Here is a 25,506-nt window from a genome sequence, read left to right as displayed (position 1 = left end):
AGGGATCTGTGCACACGTTGACTCTGAATCTCAACCCCCTTTACCTTCTTGCTAAACCCATCTGTTTTCATCAAATCCTTCTCTATTTTTTTTTTTTTAATCCCTTCTTGCCAATAAAGCAGTACAATCCTCAAACAATCAGGAGGGGCATTTTTTTTTTTTTTTTTTTTTGTTAAGAAGATCAACTTTAAATGACATAATTACTGCTTTTAAGGTTATCCTCAAAATAAAAACAGAGAATTAAACATTATCATTGGTAACACAGAGAAAGTTGAGAAGAACCTATCTATCAAATTCTCTTCCCCTGATTCATTTCCTCAGAGGAGAGATATCCAGGGGGAGCTTTAGGGCTCTTGCTATTTTTGCTATGTTGGATTTATAGTGGTCAAAACTTGGGGATAGAGAGTTTAGCAGTTCCCTGGAAAATCTTTTCTCAACCTGCCAGGCTTCTCAGGGTTTGATTTTCAAGTACAGTCCCCGTGAGTTGACAACCCCTGGGCTCCATCTTTTGCCTGATTCCTGGCCTGATTGCAAGGTTGGGAGGACCTGCGGGCAGGCAGGGCCAAAGTGAACCTCAGGCTGTTATTTCCCTGGGCTCCAGAGGGACCCACACAATACAGGCGTCAGGCTCTGTCTCGGGAATGGTGCCTCAGAGTCCAACAGGTGTGATGAGGTGTGCGATGAGTCACAACTCTGGAGGCAGGCAAACGGCGGGCACAGACAGTGTGGAAGGGTCAGACAGGCAAAGGAAACGGGGTCAGAAAGAACTTGGAGCCAGGACGTCAACTATTCATATTGTGATCAAGCAAGTCCCGTGTTCTGGGCCCAAGGTCTTCCTGCCTTTCTTCCCTGGGGGATCTCACATCTACAGGACTGTTCTTAGGCTCACAGAAGTTAGGTCTGCAGCCACATGTAAGGACAGGAAACAGATGTGTCTCTTTCTTAGTGGAGAGATTCTGGAATTGAGACAGACTGAGATCTGGGACCCTTTACTGCATTGCTTGTGTCTGGACAAATGTCTCCTTAGACAACAGAATACAAAGAAACTGTAAGAGGCTAAAAATAATTGTGTGCGTGGGTAGTTGGGAGAAATTATGGACTAGATGCTTTACCAACTGAGCTATCCTGTGGCTCCAACGGTAAAGAATCCACCTGCAGGGTGGGAGACCTGGGTTGGGACGATCGCCTGCTCAAGGGCACGGCAACCCACCAGTATTCTTGCCTGGAGAATCCCCATAGACAGAGGAGGCTGGCGGACCACGGTCCATGGAGTCGCAAAGAGGCAGACACCCTCAGTGACCAAGTACCCATGCATGCACATGGACTAGATACAAAAAGATTAAAACAAACAAACCCAAATTCCCCTTCCAAAGAGTTAAGAGCAAAAGCGGGGTGTCGGGAGCAAAAGTAGGGTACTGCGCATGTCCTCTGCACCCAGCACAACCGAAGGGGTGGGCACACCACCTAAGCCAACCCTCTGGCCTGCTGCCGGGACCTGCCCCTGTCCTCAGCCCAAGAAGAAATGAGCTCACCCCGCTGCAGGCAAGGAGCAAGGGAACATGCTGTTTGCTCTTGCTCCCTCCTGCTGCAGCAGATGCCCCAATAAAGCCTTGCCTGGATTTCTTATCTGGCCTCCGATCAATTTCTATTGATTAAGGAGGCCAAGAACTCTGGTAGGTAACAGGACTGTTTTTACTACAGCTGATTGGAGAATGAGCTATATAGTAATCCAGGGCTGCCTTCCTCCCTCAGGCTCTCTTCCTTTTAAGGTAGGAGTATCTTCCAGGAAAATCCTGTAGACGACAGCCTCCAGGTTGCCAGTATCCAGGATGCAAATTCTGATTTTAGTTCCAAGAAAATGTCTCTCTTGAAAAATATGTGAGGCTTGGCACCAAACTTTATATCTCCCTACCTTAACAGGGTTACTGTGAAGTTCAAGTGTGAAAGTGTTTAGTAATTGGTGAAGATCCATGCGGTACCAGGTTATTGTAATCCCATTTCTTTCCACTGCAGATGCTGATTTTTATCTCACCTGATAATTGTTCTCAGATAAGATTAGCTCACTTTCCTGGTGACTCAAGTGGAAAAGAATCTGCCTGCCAATGCAGGAGATGTGGGTTCAATCCCTGGGCTAGGAAGATCCACTGGAGAAGGAAATGGCAACCCACTCCAATATTCTTGCCTGGGAAATCCCATGGACGGAGGAGCCTGGTGGGCTACAGTCCGTGGGGGTCTCAAAGCGTAGGAAACCGCATAGTGACTAAGTAACAACAACGATGAGATTATCTCACCTGACAATGTATTTTATTGAGATATAATTGATGTAGAATATTATATTAATTTCAGATGTACAATATACTATTTAGATTTTTCTGTAGGATATTGATCACCACAATAAGTCTACTTAATGTCCATTACCACACATAGTTACAATTTTTTTCTTGTGACTATAAATTCTTTTTTATTTTGGTTTCCTTTGTCTCCTTTTTATGTTTTTTTTTTCCATTTCTATTTCTGGTGAAAAATTATTCCTTTGGAAGTTTTATATCAGAAGAAATATTTTTAGAGAAGGGAGAGTTCCTCAGATGTAAAAGAGAACTTTTTATTTTTTTAAACTCATAGCTGTTTAAACTACCAAATTAACCTCTTTATCTAATCAAGTAGGCCTTTCACACAATACACTCGACTGATGCTTGGGTAGAATACGCATTCATTCCCAGTCACATGAGGTCTTATCAGTTATAAGACAGAAAAAGACTTAGCCACTGTGGCATTGAAAGAGGATCCCTGTGGGCTGGTTCATTTTCTTTGAAATATTTAGGGGGTGGGAGCAGATCTGAAAGCTTATGAAGTAAACAGGTTGTTTTATTCAGGGAACCTTCTCTAAAACAGTTAGCAGGGCTCATCTGATGACATTAAGTTTGGTGGTAATTTCCATGATGTCAAGGGCATGCTGAAGATTGCAGAGGGATTAAAGCCAACTTGAACAAGCAAAGCGTTACAGTCCATTGACTTGACTTGGCAGGCTGCACCAGAAGTTGGCACCTTTTCGCCGCCTGATCCTATTCAATGCAAGGTTGCGGTGGTAGGCTCCTTTCACGTGTCTGAAGAGGTGAAACAGGCAAGGTGGGAACCTTGACGCTGTGCAGGTGTGGGTGGACCTCCTGGACAATATGCTCGAAACCCACATGACATCCAGAGCCGCCCAAGGATTAAAATATTAAGAATCAAGTTCTTTTTCTTCTTTTTTTAAGAACGTTTCAAAAATAAACTTCATTTCTCTTTACCCTTCTTCTGCCCATTCCCCAAATTTTCCAGATATGCCTTTTTCCTAAGACCTTTTTAATCCCTCATGTGATTATCAACTCTTCTGTGAAAGAAGTCAGGTTTGCCCAGGAACTTCACTGAATAAAGATGAGTGTATATTTTAAAAAGGAAACAGCTGGATGGCAAAAGCCAGGGAGGGAGGCAGCTCTTGTTTCATTAAGGAAGGGAAGTTTGAGGGCTCAGAGGGAACTGGCCAGCAGCCATGGCGGGGAGAAGAAAAGGAAACACACGATCATAAAGAACTAATCATGAAAAATGGAAAGTGAGGGCGGGCCAAGAGCAACAAGCAATAAATAGATTTGGAAGGGGGTAAAAGATGAAGATGAGTACAAAGCCATCTCAGGAAAGGGGCAGCAAGGGCGTGTGCGTTTCGTTTGAAAAAAATTAATAATTCTGAAAATCATTCAAGTGTCCTATGGCAAATGTCTGAAGATAGCTTTTCAAACTCTGGTTTTATTTCTTTTGTGCCATTTTGGCATCTATTTCAGTGCACAGGAAAACAAAATAGAACTAGAGGGAGACAGTTGATGTATAATGTACCAGAGTATTTGGTTTCTTCCTTTCTGTTTTTTGTTTTGTTTTGTTTTGTTTTGCTCAATTTTAATTTCTGCCTCATGGTCGGGAAAGGAAGCAATTAGTTTGGCTCTGTAAGGTCAAAGACTACATCCAGACTGATAAATCAAGGGTTTTTAAGAGTAACCCATACAGATTCTAGCTTTAATTTGAACTATCATAAATATCTTTATCTGTGCAGCAATCACCTAATGCCTATTTATATGTAATAGGGGAGTGATGGTTTAGGACTCACATGTATATCTCAATATTTTCAGATGAAATTAGCATGAATTGAAGGAGGACCTAAGAGGAAAACCAGATCCTAGTCTGTCCTTCATCTTGAAATCTGTTCAACAAGATAAAATATACAAACATGGCCAACAGTCCAGATAATCCTAGAGAGAAGATGTTTAAAAAAAAAAAACAAAAAACCTTTTTGAAGTTTTCCATCAGTTGCAGACAAGACCTTACCACTGAAATGGTACAGTCTTTCATTGGATGGGGGGCTGGGGTGCTTATCACCTTTTTTTCTTTTTAAATTAGTTTTTAATAGCAGCATTTGTTTAAGGAGGGAAAAAAATGCATGGTGGTGAGTTCTGGAATGTACATTAATCTTGTTAATGACACCACACTGCATGGTTGGCAAAACAGGACTTCGAATCAACCTTTTTTTTTTTTTTTTTTTTTTGTGGTAGCAATACTTGAGAAATAAGGCCAGGGAAACAGAGATACATGAAAAGTGCATGAAGACAGGAGACAGGAATTTCCTATGATTTTATGTTGTTCTTAATTAGGAAGCATATTGGCAGCAAATGCTAACATGTGTTAGGATGTTTAGTTGGAGCCAAATAAATGTTTTCTATTACAACTCCGAGTCCCACGCCTAGTCAGAGCCCATTCAGTTCTAGCTCAAGTCTTAGAAAATCCCTTTAGAAGTCACCTCGGGGGGCAATTTTCTGTTGGTTCACAGGGCAAAGCCACTTTTCACCACATGTTTTCCTAAAGGGTCATCGTCAACTCAGGATGCAAGTCAAAGATTGAAGGGCGGTGACCTCTGCTCTTGGAACCACTCTGCTTGTGGTAATGAGTGGCCCTTAATAATCGCACTCAGTTTGACCTGAGGGTTGGGACTGGGTGTCAAGGCGCCCAAGCAACATCCTCTTAGTGGTGTTTATTTTTGTCTTGGTGGAGGAGGAGAGAAGGGACGAAAATGGAATGTGTATCAGGAAAAGATGGTGAGATAGGGTAGCTACATTAGAGAAACATTTACTTGTACATACGAGGAACCATGTATAGGGAATATTCATTAAAAGCATTGTTTGCAGCAGTAAAACCTTGGAAACAATCTAAATACTTATCACAAGGGAATGGATAGATATACTCTGGTATGGAGTACTCCAGAGCAGTTAAAAGAATGAGTCAAAATTCTGCAGTGAGGCCAACTCTCAGCAGTATATTAGGGGATTACATAGGGGATATAGTCTTAACACATACACACCACTATATAAAAAGGGAGAATCAACAAGGACAGGAAACTATACTCATTATTTTGTAATAACCTATAAGGGAAAAGAATCTGAAAAAGTATATATTTACACACATATATATGACTTCCCTGGTGGCTCAGACGGTAAAGAGTCTGCCTACAGTGTGGGAGACCTGGGTTCAATCCCTGGGTTGGGAAGATCTCCTGGAGAAGGAAATGGAAGCCCACTCCAGTACTCTTGCCTGGAAAATCCCATGGACGGAGAAGCCTGGTAGGCTGCAGTCCATGGGGTTGCGAAGAGTCTGACACGACCGAGCGACTTCACTTTCACTGTACATGTATATGTGTGCGTATAACTGAATCACTGTGATATACACTTGAAACTAACATGACCCTGAACCCACTGTGCTGCTGCTGCTCAATCGCTCAGTCATGTTCGACTCTGTTTGACCCCGTGGATTACAGCTTGCCGGGCTCCTCTGTCCTTGGGATTCTGTAGGCAAGAGTCCTAGAGTGGATCCCCTTCCCCCCGGAGATCTTCTGAACCCATGTATCAAACCCAGATTTCCTGCATTGCAGGCGGATTCTTTACCATCTGAGCCACCAGGGAAGCCCAAGAATACTGGAGTGGGGAGCCTCTCTCTTCTCCAGGGCATCTTCCCAACCCAGGAATTGAACTGGGGTCTCCTGCATTGCAGGTGGAGTCTTTACCAGCTGAGCTACCAGGAAAGCTCACTACTACTGTATATAAAAGATAAATTCTTATATATAAAAGAGATAAATTCTACATATATAAAAGAGACAAATTCTTTACCATTGAGTCACCAGGAAACCCCACGAATCCACAATACTTCAATTAAAAAAATATGTTAGGGGAAATAAGCATGTTTCAGAACATTCTATGCATTAAAAACCCAATAAGGCAACAGTGTATTTTGCATGGGCTCATATAAATGTATGTAAGAATATCCCGACCTTCTCTGGTGGCTCAGACTGTAAAGAATCTGCCTGCAGTGTGGAAGACCCAGGTTCAATCCCTGGGTCAGGAAGATCCCGTGGAGAAGGGAATGGCTACCCACTCCAGTATTCTTGCTAGGAGAACTCTATGAACAGAGGAGCCAAGTGGGCTATAGTCCATGAGGTCACAAAGAGTTGGACATGACTGAGTGACTTTGAAAGAAAGAGAGAGAAGAATATACAATAAAATTCTGGAGGATGTGCATTCAGAGTAATTCTATCTCAGAGAAGCTGGAAAAGGAACCAAGACTGCTAATAAAATCAAAGAAAATCTCTTCTCTTTCCTAGCGTACACTTTTTAAAAATAAAGCATTCATGTCCTATTTCTAAAGTTAAAAATTAATTGCAGAGGGAAAGAGTGAATGATTATGAAGCTGTTTTCTAAAATTGAATATCAAAGCATTTTCTCTGCATTTGGATCTTCCACTGCAAGCTGGCTGTACAACCTCTGTGTGGCCTTTAGGGGTAATTTGTACACAGATAATTCTATCTGGGTCTTAAAAATCTTAAAAAAAAAAAAAAAAAAAGATTCTCCCTAAGTGGCTTTTTTGCTGCTGGGTCTGAGTAATTTTATACACTTTCATATACATAGCTGAAATGACATAGTAACTCCAGAGTACCTGCCTTTAGGTTGCAAATCTCCCTCATTTTTTTTAATGTCAATGAATTTTGTGTCAATGAAATTCAGGTTCTAAGGCAATCCTAAGATTTTTACTCGCTATGCTGTAAATGCGTTGCCTGGAACTCTTCAGCATTTTCTCACATGACTTTACAGAGCTAGTCCCTCTTTCTGGAATATTCTTCCCCTCAATTCTTGTTTTGCTCTAGAAAGCAAATTTTATTAACTAAAAAAAGAAAAAACCCAATATTTCCTTGTATTTAATCAAAATAGAAATGCACCTGACTGAAACTGTTATTTTCCTTAAAAATGAAGCAAACAAAAAATTGTGGTTATTCACAAGCAGTATTATTTGCTATTTTAATGATTCGTCCTCCAATTTTTGCACAGCCTATTTCCTCACCTCGTTCAGTTTTTTTCTTACTTGTTCCTACTCTGCTTTCTCTGGTCTCTCTGTTCGTCCTTCTCCCCTGTTTGTAATTATTTACTTATCTTTGCTCATTTATTTATTTTCTCTCTCCTCCTCTAGCATGTACATTTCAAGAGAGAAGGGAATTCACTGCTTTCGTTGTTATGTCTCAGTGCTAAGAACACTGTCAGGAACATAGGAGGTGCTCAATCAATATTTGTCCATTGATGAACAGACCCATGATGGGGTTCTTGTTACTTGTCATTCATCCATGTGTAACGCTTTCCAAGGTTTGGAAATTTTTAAATCACTTTTCTGCATTTTATATTTAAAACTCCCATTATTCTTAACAAGATTCACCTTAAACTGCTCTTCTTTTCCTTATAAACAATCCCACATAGGCTATTGGTGAAAAAAAAAAGAAGAAAAAAAGAGAGGATATACAAAATAGCGTTCTTTTTCTGAAAAGAGATTTTTTTCCCCCACAGTCTTAAATGAAAATCTTTCCAATATATCAGATCTTTCATAAACCATGAAATGAAATGACTGGCTATCAGAACTAATTTTGAGAAGAAAATCTGTCATCTCCAAAGCAGTAAAATGTCCATAAAACTCTGTAAACTAATTACTAGGTTAAGTAAAATCATCGAAATGTATCAGGACCTTCAGATGTCTTCAGGGCAGACATAATACAGTAATTCTCGAATAGTCAATCAGGGAAGATACAGCAATGGGCAGGATTAAGCCAGTGTAATAGTCTTAGTTTAAAAGACTATTGTTTTAAAAGACAAGTACAGTACCAGAATTCTTTTATATCATCAAGTAGCTACTGGTGATATATTTATGGATGAACTAATATGATGTCTGGAATATGCTTCATAAGTGAAGGAGGATAAAAGGTTGGTGGGGGAATATAGATAAAACAAGAGTGACCATATGTTGATAATTGTTGAAGCTGTGAATAGATAAATGGAGGTTTGTGATCCTATTCTTTTCTTTTATGCATGTTTCAAATTTTCCATAATAAACAAATTTAAGGATAAAGTATTAAAAAAATAAATAAAAGACTATTGCTGTCAGATGATGCACACGGAAGAGATGTATGTTAGTGCGGCATGATGTGAGCTGGCCTTTGAGGTCTGTGTGTCCTGAACTCAGTGGGACTTAAATGGAGACGATGTACCCATTTATTTTGCTCAGATGCTAAAGGATACATGCCTTTAAATCTATCTGAATGTTTCTTTTCACCCCTCCTTATCAAAAGAAGTAGAAAGGTTTTTCTATGTGGTGCTTTTTATTTTAGACTATTAGATGCCCTTATGTATATTACATTTTTGCATGTGGGTAACAATTAAAATAGTTTCCCTGGTGACTGAGTGGTAAAGAATCCACCTGCAGAGCAGGAGATATGGTTTCAATCCCTGTGTTGGGAAGCTCCCATGGAGATGGAAATGGCAACCCACTCTGGTATTCTTGCTTGGAAAATTCTGTGGATAGAGGAGCCTGGTGGGTTACAGTCCATAGCATCACAAAGAGTCGGATACCCTTGATGCAACTTAGCATGCTCACACATGCACTTGTATATTGCATTTTTGCATGTGGGTAACAACTAAGATGGGCCTTCCTGGTGGCTCAGTGGTAAAGAACCCGCCTGGAATGCAGGAGACATGGGTTTAAACCCTGGATCGGGAAGATCCCCTGGAGATGGAAATGGCAACCCATTCTAGTATTCATGCTTGGGAAATCCGATGGACAGAGGAGCCTGGCAGGCTACAGTCCATTAGGGTCGCAAAGAGTTTGACACCACTTAGGGACTAAACAACAACAACCAACAATTAATACATGAGCAAAATCCACCAGAAGCCTCAAAACAATGTGCGCGGTGGAAGTCCTCATGTTCCTTTGATTTAGCAAAAAATTCTATGTTTTAGTATGCTACGCCGATAATCCAGAGTATGTCACTAGGATTTGATAAACTCACTGGAATACTGAATATTTATTTTATTAGGTAATTTTATATAACTTTGTATTTATATATGCTATATAAATATATACTTAAATATATAAATCACATACAAGTTTATATTTAATATAGATTTAAATTATTATATATTAAATATATTAATAAAATTGTATATATAATTTGTATTAATTTAACTGTATATCTACATTGCTGAAATTGGGAAAACCCAAAAGCTAATCTTATACTCAACATAGACTATCATGATTCTATATTATAATTGACTGTTTACATGTATGTCTTTCTAATATTCCTTGAAGATAAGAACCTCTACCTTATTTGCTTTATTCCCCAGTGTTCAGGTTTTGGAATGAATGAAAAACTCTTAACATAAGCCTGTCTGTGATTTCCTTCGCATCATCTTTTCCTAGAGGTATGACTCAAAGATAGAAATTTGTCCAGGGTACTGTTTGTCCTCAGAAATATTCCTTATACTCTGTCATAGTGATTTCTACCCTGGCTCAAGGCAGTGATTCTTGAAAGAAGAGTGGTAGGAAGCAGATCTCTTAAAAGTGATGAGTATCAGACCACAAGCTCAGAAGACGGCAAATGAGGAGTAAAACTGGGAACACACATTTCACTTACCTAAATGGCTTGCACATTAGAAGCTCTGCACCCTCCCCCGCCCCAATTAAAGTGGAGGGAAATCTTCCTGGTGGATGGGTTCTTTCCTCTGTGTCTGAATCTGCCATTGCCTGGCTGGCCTGCATGTCCCTTTGGAATTGATAATGAGGTTCAAGACAGAGGTATAGCCCTCACTAAGCATGTCACCCCTATTTAGCACCTTTTCCAGGATGGCAGCTACTATTGTTTTATGATGTCCCTGATCAGCTGTCACTATTCATAAAGTAATCACTGCCATTAACACGTCATGCCTCCAGCCATCTGCTGCTGCATGGCAGACATTGAGCTGTGGGTTGCAAGCTAAGCAGGTGTCACCTAGGAACGACAGGACCACAGTAAAGGTGGGGGGTCATCACTGTGAAAGAGGATATGTCATGTCAAATAATTCTGGTTTTCTGATGTGCTCTAGTGCAGTGGGCAATGATATTTCTTGCTCACCTGACATAAGTTTAAAAGAAAAAAAATCTTATTCGAGATACTTAACTTTCATTATTGGTAAGTTACAGGGACAAAATGTCATGGAAATTCTTGACTACAGTAGCAGTTTGACTGTGAATGGACTGTTGCACTAAACTTGCAGTCAAACGGAAAATTTTCTTAAACAAATTTCTGAGCCATCAAATCTACAGCTGACAAGTATTTATTGAGCACTTACTATGTGACACTGACATATGGCTGGCACACCCAAAATGTAAAATCCCTATTTAAAAAGAAAACCACCAACTAATATACACAGTGGACATCCATACTCTGCTGAATGCCTGACCCTGGTCTGTCCTTAATGCTTATCTTGATTTTGGACAGTTTTCAATTTCTTATTACTTTCCATTTTGATTGGATGTCATGTGTTGTATTGGAAGATGAGTTTGCAGTGGAAAAATATAATGGTTTAATTGGTGGTTGAAGAGATTTTCAAGGGAAAATTTGGTTTTACCTTGAGAATCTAACCTCTATGTGGGTATATTATTTGATTGCAAGCCAATTAAGGAAAGTTATGTAATTCTGAACTCTACAGAAAGCAAAGATGTTCATATTCTATGCTAGGATTTTCCCATTAGTTTTGAAACCAACTTATTTTTGAGAAACCATAAAGATTTCAAGCTCTCTCCTCTAAAGATTGGTAGAACCATCTGTTGTAATCAGAAAGATACAATCAAGCTTTATGGACTTCCCTAAGAGCTCAGTTGGTAAAGAATCTGCCTGAAATGCAGGAGACCCCAGTTTGCTTCCTGGGTCAGGAAGATTCACTGGAGAAGGGATAGGCTACCCACTCCAATATTCTTGGGTTTCCCTTGTGGGTCACCTGGGAAAGAATCTGCCTGCAATGCAGGAGACCAGGGTTCAATACCTGGGTTGGGAAGATCTCTTGGAGAATGTAAAGGCTACCCACTCCAGTGTTCTGGCCTGGAGAACTCCAGGGTTGCAAAGAATAGGACATGACTGAGCAACTTTCACTTCAAGTTTTGTTTTTGTAGTTTATATTAGGAACGATGGTTTATATTTTCTTTGCAACATCTATATTTATGATATATAGTACATATACTTTTCAAAGGTCCTCTTTTCTCATTGATGATTATGGTATGCCCCAATTTTCATCCTTCCCCAATCCCTGGTTATTCCCTGAGAACCGAGAATCATGGATTTAGGTTTCTAACAGGGAACAGAATATGTTTCATTGTAGATCAGTCACTTTATTGCTTAGCTGAAAACAAGGAATGGGGCCACTTTAACTTTAAGGATACAACCAGGAATCTGAAAGGTATGCCTTCATGATATTACTGAAGTATTAGAATAAAAAAAGCATATTTCTTCTAATGATTGATGGCCCTTTCTAAGAAGACTAAGTATAAATCTGTGAATACTGGTTATATTATTATTTGCCGGGAGCAGGCATTCTGATGGAGTTGAAGTTCACTGTTCCATATAGAGTTAATAATTTTAATAAAAAGTTAATTATTTGATATTTAGGTTCCATCAAAATGCTGTAGATCAAACTGCTTTATCAGATTGGCTCCTCAAACTATCACATGTGTCTGTACTGAGCTTATAAAGAAAATAAAGACTGGAATTCCTGAGTCTTGCCTCTAAGGCCCTTACAGTCCACTTATGATTTTTCCACATTTGTTTTGGTTGTTCAGTTGGTAAGTTGTGTCCAGCTATTTTTTTTTTAATAATTTTATTTACTTTGACTGTGCAGGGTCTTTCTTGCTGTGCGGGCCTTTCTCTTGTTGTGGTGAGCAGGGTCTACTCTCCACTTACGGTTCCTGGACTCTAGAGCACAGGCTCAATACTTGTGGCATATGGGCTTAGCCGCTCCATGGCATGTGGGATCTTCCTGGATGATCGAACCCATGTATCCTGCATTCGCAGGTGGATTGTTTACCACTGAACCACCTGGGAAGTTCAGTGTCCAACTACTTGTGACCCCATGAACTACACCACATCAGTCTTTCCTGTCCTTCACTATCTACTGGAGTTTGCTCAAATTCATGTCCATTGAGTTGGTGATACCATCCAACTATCTCATCCTCTGTCACCCTTCTCCTCTTGCCCTCAGTCTTGCCAAGCATCAAGTTCTTTTCCAGTCAGTCAGCTCTTTGCATCAGGTGGCCAAGGTATTGGAGCTTCAGCTTCCTCAGGTCCTTCCAATGAATTCTCAGGGTTGATTCCATTTAGGATTGACTGGTTTGATCTCCTTGCAGTCCAAGGGACTCTCAAGAGTCTTCTCCAGCACCACAATTTAAGGCATTGATTCTTCAGCCTCAGCTTGCTTCATTGTCCAACTCTCACATCCATACATGACTACTGGAAAAACCATAGCTTTGACTAGATGGACCTTGTCTGCAAAGTGATGTCTCTCCTTTTTAGTACACAATGGCTAGTAGACATTTTGCTGAATATTTTGCCACTTCTTTAAAAATAATATTTTTGTTGAAAACTTGGTAAGACACTGTAGACTAGAATCAGATCAGAGAATATTTTATCGTATCTTCCTGCCAAAAGGTTTTAATTCATCCTAGAAGCAGAATAGGGCTCACCAACAGGTTTGGGAATTATGGAGAAGAAACAGGTCCCTGGGAAAATGTTCTTCTGAAGCAAATGTCTATATTCATGTTTTATGCATCAGGATTGTCCTCCCACTGATGGATAGGCAGGAGGGCAGTGGAGGCAAAGAACATTAGTAGGTTCTGAACAACTGAGGTTGAAGGCCCTCCTTGATAAATGAATATATATATTTTTTCAAAAAGAAAGTATATGCATTTCCATATATATTCACATATGTATATGTATATATTCATATTTACATATGTAGCCATACATTGTAATTGTATATATTGACATATACATGTGTATCTATACAAATATCCATATAGTACACATATATGAATACATACGCAAATGCATATAACTTCTGTGCAAAGTCTTTAGGATAGAAACTGAAAAGTTCCTAGTCCCTTTGCTGTTTGAGAGCTATCAAGATGAGTCACTATTGTTGCTATTGTTCGGTTGCTGTCGTGTCCAACTCTTTGCGACCCCACAAACTGCAGCACACCAGGCTTCCCTGTCCTTCACTATCTCCTGGAGTTTGCTTAAATTCATCTCCATTGAGTCGGTGACGCCATCCACCATCTCATCCTCTGTCGTCCCCTTCTCCTGTCCTCAATCCTTCCCAGCATCAGGGTCTTTTCCAGTGGGTCAGCTCTTTGCACCAGGTGGCCAAAGCATTGGAGCAGTAATCTGTGTCCCATCTTTTGTCCTCTTATGTCCTAAGTGACCAGCTTTTGGCTCCTATAAGCCTTTTATACCCTTCCAATATTTTTCTTCTTTTCTCTTGTTTAATTTAGTCACAATCTAACTGGTAAACTGATAAAATTAATGTGCAAACACAGCAGAAAAAGCCACAGATCTACAAATGATGGGTCCCAGACTCCTAGAAAGCGTTTTCTCATTGAACATGCATTTATAAAGCATATGTGCGATGCCAGCCCTGTTCTACACACCAGATTCAGTGACGATCAAAAGAAATTATTGAGAAAAATGTGTTCAATCAGATACTGATTGTTGGACTTTCAGAAACTAAATTAATGGACTAATGACATTCATTCAAACTTTAAGGTAATTTTATATATGATCACTTTGAGAACTTTAATGGATTTTTTAAATAAAATGAATAAGATTATTAGCAACAATACAAGTATATATTTTTAGAAAAGAGTTCTTCCTGTAGGAAAGCAGGCTGATTTAAATTCCTCAATGATCAAAGTCTTAAAAGTAGTTTTCTTTGAATGGAGTCATCTATAGAACATATCCATATGAAAAAAACCCATGAATGTGTAATGGACAAAAAATAATAAAACTATTGAAATAATGTATTTTCTTTATACTAACTCTATCCATTAATTTTTTATAGTTTTCTACCATGTAACATTACCTTTCATAAAAAATGATACTTTAAAATGAGATGGAGTTGGTAAAAGAAACAATGGGTAGTTAATGGAAGAAGGATTCCAAAGCTGGGCTCTGCTGGACGAGGGAGAAAGGAGAACAAAATTTATCTGGGGGTCTCTCTGAGTCAGAGGCCATGGTTCATAGCCTTTAGAGGGTGAGCAATGCTCAGAGCCAAGGATTTTTATATCTCTGCTTTCACTATTTGTTTCTTTTCTCTACAGAAATCAAGCACAAGCTATTTGAAATAATAAAGCTCTCTTCAATATAATACTCTATGAGCAGAGTCATGAATCTTACACATAGAAAACATTTTTAAATTTTACCACGGATTGTTGGATGGCTGTGGAATAAATTCAAGATGATGATATTCTTGCTTGAGGCAGCCTGGTGCAGTAGGAGACACGTGGCTTACCAGTGAGATCAACCTGAGTTCTAATCTGAACTCTGCTACACACTTGCAAATGCGCAAGTTACTTGACCTCCATATGACTAGTTTTTTTTTCACCTCCACGGCTGAGATTACTTTTCTAGCAAATAGGATATGATGGTTACCTTCCATCACCGCCATCCTTGATGCTGATCATCTTTCTAACGAGGAGAGGACTGTTTACTTATAACTAGAGGTCATAATAGTATTATGGTAAGAACCACCCCACTTCCCCACCAAGAGGTCTGATACCCTTTAGTATTAACTGTCAGTTTGGTAAAAATGTACATGCTTGCAACTCCTAAGAAAAGCAAAATCGAATGTTTGCATTCTTTTACTTAAGATGAGAATCTGTGCTATAGTCCCATTTTCAGAAAGGAAATCATCTGGGGTAGGAATGCTTTATTTCTCCATTTATTCAACAAGCAGTGAACACCTGTTAGATGTCTGGCCCCTGTGCTAGGCATTTAGAAGATAAGGATAAATAAGATACGATTCCTAACTTCAAAGAGCTGGAGTCCAGAGTGAAGACCACACACAGAGAATCATATGCAGTGAATGCAGGGGTGGAGTGCCCCTAGAAGTACTGAGGGGACACCTAACTGGTAAATGTGGGTGGAAGGTGACAGGGCAGGACTCAGGGAAGGTGGCAGCCTGGCCCTGAAGCCTCCAAGCATGAGCTGGAGTTATCTAGGTGGACCAGCTGGGTGAGATTGGCATGGGTGAAGGACCCTCCAGGCGGAGGGTCGGGGAAGTCAACATCAGAAAGAGAATAACACAGTGGGGAGAGTGTGGAAGGGAATGCCATCTAAGGTACCCAACGCTAGATGCTGGGGATAATGAGATGATGCTATCACAGAGACAAACAGAAGTCAGATTGTGGAAGCTTTATTTTTCAAGTCAAGTTGCTTCAGCTTTATGCAGTAGACCATATGAAGGCTTGGGCAGAACTGAAAGGCATCTGCCCAACCTGTGTGGAGAACAGCAGTCAAGGTGGGAAAGCCCATCAGGAAATGGGCTGTGGTCTGTGGTCCAGAGACAGGCTGAAATGACTTGGGTCAGCTCAGCGTGGTGGGAGGCAAAGCAGTGGGAATTGCTGGGGTTTGGGTGCATGGGAGGGGGGAGGGGGAGGGGAGAGGGGTGCAGAGTCCTGGATGATGCCCAGCACTGAAGCTTTGGTACCCAAGGTGGTGCTGTCATCCCAACACAGACAAAAATGACACTGACTATTCAATTTTAAACGACGCTTACTCCTTGGAAGGAAAGTTGTGACCAACCTGGATAGCATATTAAAAAGCAGAGACAAAAAAAAAAAAAGCAAAGACATTACTTTGCCAACAAAGGTCTGTCTAGTCAAGGCTATGGTTTTTCTAGTGGTCATGTATGGATGTAAGAGTTGGACTGTGAGGAAAGCTGAGCACTGAAAAATTGATGCTTTTGAACTGTGGTGTTGGAGAAGACTCCTGAGAGTCCCTTGGACAGCAAGAAAATCCAACCAGTCCATCCTAAAGGAGATCAGTCCTGGGTGTTCATTGGAAGGACTGATGCTGAAGCTGAAACTCCAATACTTTGGTCACCTCACGTGAAGAGTTGACTCATTGGAAAAGACCCTAATGCTGGGAGGGATTGGGGGCAGGAGGAGAAGGGGACGATAGAGGATGAGATGGCTGGATGGCATCACTGACTCGATGGGCATGAGTTTGAGTAAACTCTGGGAGTTGGTGATGGGCAGGGAGGCCTGGCGTGCTGCGATTCATGGGGTCGCAAAGAGTCGGACACGACTGAGCGACTGAACTGAACTGAACTGATTCAATTTTAGGCATTCAATGAAATAGGGTACAAAATAATGTGTATCCTTAAGAAATAAGCCATGACTGTAGGTTTTTTAATAAACCAGTGATATTTTATTGGTGTTAGTGGTTAGCTGCATTTACAGCTTCTTCTGGTACGTGGAGAAGGCTTGTCGTGGGGGAATCATGGTGATGGTTAAAACGGAGCTCAGCTTTAGCTCTCCTCCTCTGTAGCTCTGGGACAGTAGGCATGCCATTTTAGCTGTCTGTACTCCTTGTTCCTCACTGATAAAATGAGTGGGTTTGACAAATAATTTTTAAGTTAAAAAAGGTGATTCTAATTTGATTATTTAGAAACCACATAAAGTGGCATCCCCAATTTTTGGCAGCCCCACTTATACAAAGGGTCATGGTTCAGATGGTAAGAATCTGCCTGCAATCCAGGAGACCTGGGTTTGATCCCTGGGTTGGGAAGATCCCCTGGAGAAGTGAATGGCTTCCCACTCCAGTATTCTTGCCTGGAGAATTCCATAGACAGAGGAGCCCTGGAGGCTACAGTCCATGAGGTTGCAAAGAGTCGGACACGACTGAGTGACTAACACTTTGAATTTAGCATGTAATGCCATAAAGGGTTTTTTCCTTAACTCTCAATGACATCCTTAGCACCGTCTTGTCAGGAATTGCATGAAACTCTTATAGTCTATGAACAACCCCTAAAGCATTTACTTTCACAGTGTCTGAATGCTCTTAACCAGAACTTGCCTCGATGAAGCATAAACTCTCACTCACAAAGCTTCAATTCCTGGCCCTAGGCAAACTGCTCAATCCAAATAGTGGGCCACTTCTGGAGCAGTTGGTTCTAATATGAGAAGAGTGCATTGTAAATAAAACAATGTGTTTTTGAAATTAGCACACATACCAAAAAAGGTATTTACTTAGTACGGCTTAATGGCTTTCAATGTGCCATTAAACTCAACTCAGTGGATATTTTGGATTACTAAGACATGCACAATACATCCTAAAATAGTCATTTGACCTGTAAATACAACAGGACTAGGCAATCTCTCTTTGAACTCTACCCTCCATTTTTTGCTAAGTAATTTTCTTAGCTTACCTTAGAGTAAAGGAATACATTTTCCCAAGGTTTGTGAGTGCTTGCTCTGTTCCAAGACTCAAGGAATAACTGAGAAGTGCATTAGTCTGTTAAGTGGTCTAAGAGAGGGGCATTCCACCTGGTTAAGATGTGCTAAACTTTCTTTATTAACAGAGGCACAAACAAAGCATAAGGGGCCCAAGAATATTAATGGAAAATGAAAAATGTCTATAGGATACAGTGACTGCTTTAGAGGGAAAAAAAAAAAAAAACAATATAAAAACACTCTTCCCAGTTCACATCAAGTAAAGTTTGAGGCATTTTAATTTGACAAACTGGGTATTTGAATTGGGAATCTGTCCAATTGTGATCTGTCATCAGGAGAAGCAGCATCAAATGGGTTAATAATTGCTGACTTTTTTTTTTAACAAGCAGTTTTATTGCAGAAATGGGAGTTGAACCGGAACATTCACAATCAGAATGAAAGGGCAGGCAAGCAGATCTGGAAAACTCACTCTTATATGTGAAAAGGGAAAGTTTTCATGGATTTTAGAGAGGCCAAAGGAAAAGGCTTATTTTATATTTGATAAGATAGTTTGATTTAGATCTTTAAGGACAAGTCAGCAAACATTCAAAATCCATATATAATACTCAGGATAAATGGAACAATACTTCCATTTGATAATGGGAAAGGCAAACATTCACATTTGACAATACCTTATACAGAGTTTATAAGATATGTCTCTAGGTGGTTTCACAAGAAGTCAATGTGTAATTTAATATGTTGACTTCTATTTCTAAAGAATCATGTAGTTTACCTGGCTATCTTAGAAGTCACTGCTGCACCTCAAACCATGACTGGAAAAGGGCACCAATCAAGCAGTGTGTACCTTCTGACAATTTCCAGAGTTTCACCTGGAGACACCCAGGAGCTTCTCTGGTGGCCCAGTTGGTGAAGAATCTGCCTGCAATGTGGGAGACAGGGTTCTATCCCTGGGTCAGGAATGACAACCTGGAAAAGGGAATGACCACCCACTCCAGTATTCTTGCCTGAAGAAGCCCATGGACATAGGAGCCTGGCGGGCCAGAGTCCATGGGGTGTGAAGACTCGGAAATGACTGAGTGACTAATGTTTCACTTCACCCAGAAGCAGAGAATCATTTATGGGTGGTCTGTAATTGGAGAAAGAGCACTGGACTTGGGAGTCAGAAGACAGAATTCAAAGTTTCAGCTCTTTCACTTAAAAGAATATGTGGCCATGGAGAAATGGCTGTTTCCAGTGGTTCTCAATTGTAGCCATGTAGCAAAACAATTTGTTCAACTTAAACACACATTCATGGGGACCACACTGCTGAGATTCTGATTCAGTAGATCAAAGATTGGTCTCTGTACTGTTCAAAAGCAAATGAGGTCCATAATGACTGATAAATCCATTGAACTATTGAACTTCAGTGTTCTCATTTGTAAAATATCAATAGGATTCCGTATCCATTGCATAGGGTTTGTGTGAAGATTAAATATAATGATATATTTCAGGCGCTACCGACACCTTGCTTAGAAGAGGTTCATTTTTTTTGTCTTTCAGTGGCTCTTAGTTTCTTTGTGGTTCAGAGTAGAGTCGAAGGATGGGATGCTCTGTGGGAAATCTCTGCACCCACCAGTCACAGTTGGCAGTGCCCAGGATGTTCCCTTCCAGACTGTTGGTGGGACTGCTAGCGCATGAAGGTTTCCAAGAGGACCCAAGTAAGTGAACTGGCTGAATGTGTTGAACCCAGCATTTCTCACAGTAATTTAGTCACCAAATTCCTTTTCAAGTGGCAATTATTATTTATTTATGTTCAGTAGAACATGCGTTGGGGATCACTACTAAGATCTCTAGCTTACGTTCTAAAGTTCCATAGCCTCCCTCGGGAAATTTACTGAGTGCTGTGGTCTAAGATCCAGTCTTTCCGGGTGCAGGCTCAGTCGTTAAGCTGTGTCTGGCTCTTTGAAATCCCATAGACTGCAGCCCACCAGCCTCTCCGGTCCCTTGATTTTCCAGGCAAGAATACTGGAGTGGGTTGCCATTTCCTCCTCCAGGAGATCTTCCTGACTCAGGGATTGAACCTGTGTCTCTTGTATTGGCAGGTGGATTTTTTACCACTGTGTCACCTGGGAAGCCCCAATCCTAAACAGTATCTGCTCTTTTCCTGAACTACTAGCTTAAATAAGCTTTTGTTAGAAATGATTCCATTTAACTATTGTAGGTTTTACTTGAGCTGCTTGAGTTTATGAACTCAAATGATTTAGAGAGAATTAAGCCATCAATTTAGAAATAAAATTAATAACTAAACCAAAGTAAAAGTTAAATGAAGTGGAAGTTCACAGCTTATACTTTGTAAATACAGGAGACGTTTTCCTTTTCTGAGATTATACTTTACCCTTGAAACCAGTGGGATGAGATAAAATTAGAAGTTCAAGTTATGATTAGAACTAAATTAATCCAATACTCAAAAATAAACTTGGTGGAAATTTTATATAGGTGCATAAAAAATAAATAAAATTGATTTTGGAGGAGAACACTCTTCCCTTAAGCCAATTTAAGAGCATTTAGGAAACAGAATATAATTAAGTAGGTTTTTTTGGCAACATCATTTGCCTGGTTGATACTCTTAACCTAAGTGGAATATTTGGCTTCTAAGATGTCCTCCTGGGAATAGAAAACAAAAGTGGCAAAGTGTATCTCTGGTGGAGGTACATTTATGGAAGAATTAACTACTTATTCAAGCATAAGGGCTTCTACTTAAGAATATATATCTATATGGATATATGGTCTTGGGATGGATGAATGTGTCAAGTTCATAGTCAGGTTGGGCAGAGTTTGAAGTAAGAATTTGCTCCAAAAAACTACTTAAAAAAATTTTTTTTGCAAGAATCTTGATTTTGCAGGTTTAGTATGAAACTCTCAGAAGAACAGCTTTGCATGTGAGCTTTCCGATATTTCTACTCTGGCCCTGGCCAGAAGTACTGTGAGAACACCCTTTCATTTGGTATTTGAGCCCTTATGCCTCTGTTCCTGGCTGCAGACCAAAGGAACAAACACAACTGAACATTTCAGACCCTCAAAATAGTAAGCTAAAAATGATTTGCTCTGCTTTGGGTTCTAAAAATTATTGACCTCAAAGCCTTGCTCCAAACAATCCAGTTGGTCCATTTCTAATGAGGATCACTGGATTTTAGAAACCACAGGAGAACTTTCTTTTTTGATTGATAACTAAAAACCAAAGATGATAATAATAATAATAATAATCAAAAGGGTTGTGAAACAGGTATCCTGTCACTAAAGCAGAGGCTAGATTTTATGAACATGCTTTATGTTCCAGTGTAAAGTAATTCAAAGAACAGAGGCATTGGAGTTTAGAGGAGGATATCTGGAATTTGATGGTGACATCAGCTGCTACTAGCTGAGGGAAGAAAGCACATTTCCGAGACTGAGTTTTTTATGAGTAAAATTAATAACAACAATGAAAAATCATCACACCCATTTAATTGGGTCATTATGAGGAGGAAAGTATTTTAAAAGTACTCCGTGTCCATGCACTGCATTTAAGGTAGTGCATCAGAGTTCCTGGAAGTTTGAACTTTACGATCAAACACACTTGAGTACAAATCTCTACCCCTCTGCTCTTGAGCTCTTAATCTCTGCCAGTCAGTAAGAATTTTGATTTTTATCATCTGTGAAATGGGGATAGTGTTGTGCAGTGAAATAAATTAGAGAATGTACATAAAATATTTGGCACATAGTTAATGCTAGAAAACTTGGTGGCTATTATTGGTGGCTATTAATAAATGTGTAAAGTGATGATGGTGAGTTTATATGTTCATAATTCCAGGAGCCAGTTCAAATACAGACATGTCAAGATCTGGACAGACCCTTGAGAACACTCTGAACCCTTCTCCCAGAAATTTGCATAACTACAGAATTTTTTCTGGATGAGTGGGCACAGGAGGTGATGTCATTTTGAATCTAGGGTAGCTGTATTGACGTAGCTTGCTTGGGCAGACCCAAAATATGGATTGGGCTGAATGTAAGGACATAGGGAAGGAAGTGGAAGATGCTTCTGGATTAATGCTGAATAGGAGGCAATGCTGATCTTGGCAATTTTTGGAATCTAGTTTTTGCTAGTAAAGAGAAGTAGGTGAAAAAGTGCAAATGTATGCAAAGGTCATAATAAAGTCACTGTGGAATTAAAACTTTAAACCCACAGTTTCTTAATTCCAAAATACTCCTTATTATTTCTAAAAGTTATTTGTTTATGTTAGGAATTCCATGATATAGTTATTGTCTTAAAAACAAATATTCACAGTCAAAATCTGGCTGACCCAAAATATGACTGGTAGCTTCTTTACCTGAAATTCCCTATACATATCAAATGTAGGAAATTAGTAAATATTAGACTGGATTAAATATTAACATGTCATATTCTTTATCCAATGAAGAAACTGTGCTTTTAATCTACTCTGGGGAAATGGCTAGCCTACTATCACATTAAGGTATTAGTCACATGGTATTTTCTCTTTCTCTCTTCAGAGGCCAAATTCTTGAAAGAAAATTCTCATGGATAATACTTCTACTTCATGGATTTTGAATCCATAGCTCTCGCTATTCCCAAGAACCTAAGCTCGTTCCTCATAGTCACTCTGATTTCCAAGGGCCAGTTCCGGTGACGATTTGTGAATAATTCTTCTTTGTCATTTTGCATCATTGTCCTTTTGGAAATCTCCTCACATGCCTTCTGTTTTTTTTTTCTTCCCAGTTCTGATGACTCCTTTTCTGTAGCCTTAAAGCAACTGCTCAGGACTCATATTTTTTTTATCATCCTTTCTTGGCCTGAGACTATCTCTAGGTAAACCCGTCCATTCTTGCTACTCTAGTTATCTCCTGCTCCCCAAGGGCTGGACCACCACTGTTTTCCTGTTATGCTTGTAATCCTCACTAGGATTTCTTCAGTTTATCATATCAAAACAAATCAATTTACTCTGTGAACTGCTGTCCTATTCCTTCCTTTTAATTTCAGCAATTTTGTTTATTCAAGGGAATAAACTTCTCCTGATGTTCAAAACTCAAAATGTCAGTATTATCTTTGTCTCTGGACTCTCGTTTGACCTCCAGATCCTAGGAGATTCCCAAGTGTAGTTGTAAGCGTTGTCATTTTATCTCATGGGGCCTGTCACTTTTATAAGATGGATAGACGGAGGCAAGGGTCTGTGCAGCATGCTCTGATACTCCTCTCGTGTTCTCGAGATAGGAGCTAGAACTCCATCCATTACTTTGGCATTCCAGGCACGAAGAAGGATCACAGAACCAGAGGGCCTCTGACAACTGAGGGGAGCTTTCCTGAAGGCAGCACCCCACAATTTTTGCCTATGTCTACTGCATAGTGTGGAGAGACCATGTGATCTACAAGGGAAGCAGAGAATGGCAGCTAAGACACCTGGACACAGTGCTGCTCCAATAAATTAGAATCACCATTAGTAAGGAAGACAGTGCAAAACGGTATTGCGTAGGCGATCAGGAAAATGATATTGCGATAGTGGCTACAAACCTGTTCTTCCTTCCCTTTGTTTTCTTAAAATACACCTCCACTGACTTTGGTAAAATGAAAGAGCCTAACACTCCTTATTCCCACCATCATCACCTTAGCCAACATCCTCATCATGGTTTTTGTTTAGATCATTGCCATGATGAATGGACTCAGAGTGTCAGTACTCCACTGCTTCTGTTTTTCCATGTCCATTATTTTCTTGTCATTCAGTAAGAAAGTATTGATGACAGACACCGTGGTGCATGCAGATGAATAAAATCTTGACTTTTGGCTTCAGTTACTCGCAGTTCAGCCGGAGAGACCAACATGGCGCCTGTTGATTCTAACGCAACGTAGTGACGTAGAGGCAGAGGCAAGGAGCTGCAGAAACAGAGGGAAATCCATGGCTGACTTAGCCTGGGAGTGGCTGAGATTTCACAGAGAAAGTGATGCTGAGAGCTGAGCTGTGGATTGCTAGGTGATTCTCAGGACAACCCAGAGAGAAATAATAATACCTTTTCTGTTTTGCAAACTACTAATTATCAATGAAAAACAAAGTGGTTATATATTTGACCTTGCTCTGAATTTAATTTTTAGAGAAAGTCATCACAAGCAAAAGAAATTTTAAGCATACCATTATAGGGCACAATATTGATAAATGAGAGGAAAACTGGTTCTTAAAGAGTGTACCACTCACTTACCATACCCTGAAATTAACGGCGAACTCATTTGTCAAAAGTGCACCTAACCCACAGAGAATTCTTCCAATTAACATCAAAAGCGATCATTCTTAACCTCTCATGCATTAAGAAAATCCTGTCTGCACCCAATGTTCTGTTCATAATCAATGGAGCCCTTTATGTATGTTATTTCAAATTTATCACCATGTATATTACTAAAATGAGTGAATTAATAAATGAATCTGCTGTAGGTCCAGAAGCCAGATTTATCTGTGGTCTCCTGCTTCTCATGGGATATTCTTTTGGTCTCTGAGATCCTTCACTCTGCAGTTTCTCATAATTTCGGATATTTATTGATAGCTACTGACAGCATGTGTTCGTACTCATAGATGCACAATGGCTGTATCAGAAAAGTGGTCATTTGGGGATTAGTTATATTCTGAAAATGTCAGGCAAGTCACTATCAGGTTATGTTAAAAAGACAATGCAGGTTCTAACTGTTATATTGTCAAAAAAAGCATGAATCAAGATAAATTAAAATGATAATACTAAAATAAAATAAAATGATAATACTTAATGCTGGTGAGGTTATGGTAAGATCATATATTTACAGACTTTGAAGAGTAAAATAGTGTCATACTCCTGAAGGCTAACCTCAGGATAGGATCCCTAACATTATTACATCATTTGACCCCTAATTTCACTGTCAAGGATCTACCAGTGGAGATGACTAGAAATTTAGAATTGTGAGCAAGCCTTGGTATAGAAGGATGAGTATCAGATCACTAAATAAATTGAAGGCTACTATGGGCTAGGATTTTATATGGTCACTAAGATTAATATTTATGAGTAATTTTTATTCACATAGGAAAGTGCTCATTATGTTCAGTGATAAGAAAAAGAAGAAAAACAATTGTATTAAGATATTACCTATCTATCTATCATTTATCTCTCTCTCATACAAGCATACACGCACGCACACACAAATACAACCTTCAAATGACTTGCCTCAATATTAGCAACTTTCTAAGTTTGAGTAATTTCTATTGTCATCTTTACATGTCTCTAAATTTTATAGATTTCTATATTTGAGAAGTATGAGAGTTATAATCAGAAATGTCACTCTTAAAGGAGCATGTTCTAGAGGAGGAAGGAATTATTCCTTGGCCTTTTTCATTCCTCTGTCATCTGTGTTGATAATTCTCAGACCTGCACATGGTATAAGGTGTCAGGTCAAGCTCTGGGCATGTCTCCCTGCCACCCTCCCTTACCTTCCCTCCCTTCACACAGCCTTCAGATTTCTCTTTCTAAACACAGCTATCACCAAGTTATCTTCTCTGTTGAAGCATGGTGCAAACCTTCCTGATGGCCCACAGAACAGACGCCCAAGGTCTCTGCTTGGCTCCTCCCGGGTCTTCAGTCTGCTAGCACTCACATCTCCCAGTC

General features: G+C 39.8%; 1 long non-coding RNA gene across 1 annotated transcript; it reads left to right on the top strand.

Annotated features, from left to right (window-relative positions):
* The first annotated feature begins 1,554 nt into the window (after positions 1-1,554).
* LOC122419790 lies at positions 1,555-22,812 on the top strand. Its single transcript, XR_006262998.1, has 3 exons — positions 1,555-1,673; positions 19,402-19,559; positions 22,387-22,812. It is a non-coding gene; the product is annotated as an uncharacterized LOC122419790 (long non-coding RNA).
* Positions 22,813-25,506: the final 2,694 nt, after the last annotated feature.

This window comes from Cervus canadensis, chromosome 17, assembly GCF_019320065.1.
Source record: "Cervus canadensis isolate Bull #8, Minnesota chromosome 17, ASM1932006v1, whole genome shotgun sequence".
Taxonomy (NCBI): Eukaryota; Metazoa; Chordata; class Mammalia; order Artiodactyla; family Cervidae; genus Cervus; species Cervus canadensis.
Note: the sequence above shows the minus strand (reverse complement) of the source record. Positions and strands in the feature narration are given on the sequence as shown.